The sequence below is a fragment of the Arachis hypogaea genome, chromosome 13 (genome assembly GCF_003086295.3).
Source record: "Arachis hypogaea cultivar Tifrunner chromosome 13, arahy.Tifrunner.gnm2.J5K5, whole genome shotgun sequence".
Taxonomy (NCBI): Eukaryota; Viridiplantae; Streptophyta; class Magnoliopsida; order Fabales; family Fabaceae; genus Arachis; species Arachis hypogaea.
In genome coordinates, this window is record NC_092048.1 from 80,077,148 (window position 1) to 80,080,633 (window position 3,486).

The window sequence follows — 3,486 nt, forward strand, 5'->3', positions numbered from 1 at the left end:
AAGAAAAGAGAAAAACATGAAAATGATGTTTTAAATTTTTCTCTCTCATCATAAAAATTCAAAAATAAAAAAAATATCTTTCCCTTTTTCTCTCTTAAAATTTCGAAAATTAGATTTGACTTTTTAAAAAAATTTTAAAATCTAGTTGTTTTTATGAGTCAAATCAAATTTTCAATTTAAAATTCTTATCTTTTTCAAAATCTTTTTCAAAAAATCAAATCTTTTTTCAACTTTTTTAGTTATTTTTGAAAAATTTCAAAAATATTTTTCTAAAATATTTTTCTTAATTTTACATCATATTTTCGAAAATAACATCATCAATTAATGTTTTGATTCAAAAATTTCGAGTTTGTTACTTGCTTGTTAAGAAAGATTCAAACTTTAAGTTCTAAAATCATATCTTGTGATTTCTTGTGAATCAAGTCATTAATTGAGACTTTAAAAATCAAATCTTTTTCAAAAAAAACTAATTTCTATCATATCTTTTCAAAAATATCTTCTTATCTTACCTTTTTCAAAAAAGTGATTGCAAAATATCTTTTCTAACTTCCTAACTTCTTATCTTTTCAAAATTTGTTTCAACTAACTAACTAACTTTTTGTTTGTTTCTTACCTTTTTCAAAACTACCTAACTAACTTTCTCTCTCTAATTTTCGAAAAAAATCTTCCCTCTTTTTCAAAATTTCTTTTTAATTAGACTAATTATTTTATTTTTTATTTGAATTTTCGAAAAACTACTAACCTTTTTCAAAAACTATTTTCGAAAATCACTAACTCTTTTTCAAAAATTATTTTCGAAAATTCTCTCCTCCTCTCATCCCCTTCTATTTATTTATTCATCTACTAACACTTCTCTTCATCTCACATCTCTGCTCCTATCATCACCTTTGTGTTTGGATTCTTCATTCTTCTTCACCCCTATTCCTTTTCTTCTTCTACTAACAATAAGGAACCTCTTTACTGTGACATAGAGGATTCCTCTTCTTTTCTTTTTCTCTTCTCTTTCTTATGAGCAGGGACAAAGAAAAAGGCATTCTTGTTGAAGCTGATCTAGAACCTGAAAGGACTTTGAAGAGAAAACTAAGAGAAGCTAAATTACAACAATCCAGAGACAACCTTTCAGAAATTTTCGAACAGGAAGAGGAGATGGCAGCCGAAAATAATAATAATGCAAGGAGGATGCTTGGTGACTTTACTGCACCTAATTCCAATTTACATGGAAGAAGCATCTCCATTCCTGCCGTTGGAGCAAACAACTTTGAGCTGAAACCTCAGCTAGTTTCTCTGATGCAGTAGAACTGCAAGTTTCATGGACTTCCATCTGAAGATCCTTTTCAGTTCTTAACTGAATTCTTACAGATATGTGATACTGTTAAGACTAATGGAGTAGATCCTGAAGTCTACAGGCTCATGCTTTTCCCTTTTGCTGTAAGAGACAGAGCTAGAATATGGTTGGACTCTCAACCCAAAGACGGCCTGAACTCTTGGGATAAGCTGGTCATGGCTTTCTTAGCCAAGTTCTTTCCTCCTCAAAAGCTCAGCAAGCTTAGAGCTGATGTTCAAACCTTCAGACAGAAAGAAGGTGAATCCCTCTATGAAGCTTGGGAAAGATACAAGCAGCTGACCAAAAAGTGTCCTTCTGACATGCTTTCAGAATGGACCATCCTGGATATATTCTATGATGGTTTATCTGAGCTATCAAAGATGTCATTGGATACTTCTGCAGGTGGATCCATTCACCTAAAGAAAACGCCTGCAGAAGCTCAAGAACTCATTGACATGGTTGTTAATAACCAGTTTATGTACACTTCTGAGAGGAATCCTGTGAGTAATGGGACACCTATGAAGAAGGGAGTTCTTGAAATTGATACTCTGAATGCCATATTGGCTTAGAATAAAATATTGACTTAGCAAGTCAATATGATTTCTCAGAGTTTGAATGGAATGCAAGCTCCATCCAACAGTACTCAAGAGGCATCTTCCGAGGAAGAAGCTTATGATCCTAAGAACCCTGCAATAGCAGAGTTAAAATACATGGGTGAACCATATGGAAACACCTACAATCCATCATGGAGAAATCACCCAAATCTCTCATGGAAGGATCAAAAGCCTCAACAAGGCTTTAATAATGGTGGAAGAAACAGGTTTAGCAATAGCAAGCCTTTTCCATCATCCACTCAGCAACAGACAGAGAATTCTGAGCAGAATCCATCTAGCTTAGCAAATTTAGTCTCTGATCTATCTAAGGCCACTATGAGTTTCATGAATGAAACAAGGTCATCCATTAGAAATTTGGAAGGACAAGTGGGCCAGCTGAGTAAAAGGATCACTAAAATCCCTCCTAGCACTCTCCCAAGCAATACAGAAGAGAATCCAAAAGGAGAGTGCAAGGCCATTGAATTAATTACCATGGCTGAACCCACAAGAGAGGAGAAGGACGTGAATCCCAAGGAGGAAGACCTCCTGGGACGTCCAGTGATCAATAAGGAGCTTCCCTCCGAGGAACCTAAGGAATCTGAGACTCATCTAGAGACCATAGAGATTCCATTGAACCTCTTTATGCCATTCATGAGCTCTAATGAGTATTCCTCTTCTGAAGAGAATGAGGATGTTACTGAAGAGCAAGTTGCCAAGTTCCTTGGTGCAATCATGAAGCTAAATGCCAAATTATTTGGTATTGAAACTTGGGAAGATGAACCTCCCTTGTTCACCAATGAACTAAGTGATCTGGATCAACTGACATTGCCTCAGAAGAGACAGGATCCTGGAAAGTTCATAATACCTTGTACCATAGGCACCATGATCTTTAAGGCTCTGTGTGACCTTGGTTCAGGAATAAACCTCATGCCCCTCTCTGTAATAGAGAAACTGGGAATCTATGGGGTGCAAGCCGCTAAAATCTCATTAGAGATGGCAGACAATTCAAGAAAACAGGCTTATGGACAAGTAGAGGACGTGTTAGTAAAGGTTGAAGGCCTTTACATCCCTGCTGATTTCATAGTCCTAGATACTGGAAAGGAAGAGGATGAATCCATCATCCTAGGAAGACCTTTCCTAGCCACAGCAAGAGCTGTGATTGATGTGGACAGAGGAGAATTGATCCTTCAATTAAATAAGGACAACCTTGTGTTTACAACTCAAGGATCTCTCTCTGCATCCATGGAGAGTAAGCAGAAAAAGCTTCTCTCAAAGCAGAGTCAACCAAAGCCCCCACAGTCAAACTCTAAGTTTGGCATTGGGAGGCCACAACCAAACTCTAAGTTTGGTGTCAAACCCCCATATCCAAACTCTAAGTTTGGTGTTGGGAGGTCTCAATAAAGCTCTGCACATCTGTGAGGCTCCATGGGAGCCCACTGTTAAGCTATTGACATTAAAGAAGCGCTTGTTGGGAGGCAACCCAATGTTTATTTATCTAATTTTATTTTTGTTTTTCATGTTCTCTTAGGTTCATGATCATGTGGAGTCACAAAATAAACGAAAAATTTA

General features: G+C 36.4%; 1 non-coding gene across 1 annotated transcript; it reads right to left on the reverse strand.

Annotated features, from left to right (window-relative positions):
- Positions 1-1,542: 1,542 nt before the first annotated feature.
- LOC112739077 (small nucleolar RNA R71) lies at positions 1,543-1,650 on the reverse strand. The gene has a single exon (XR_003170017.1). It is a non-coding gene; the product is annotated as a small nucleolar RNA R71 (small nucleolar RNA).
- Positions 1,651-3,486: the final 1,836 nt, after the last annotated feature.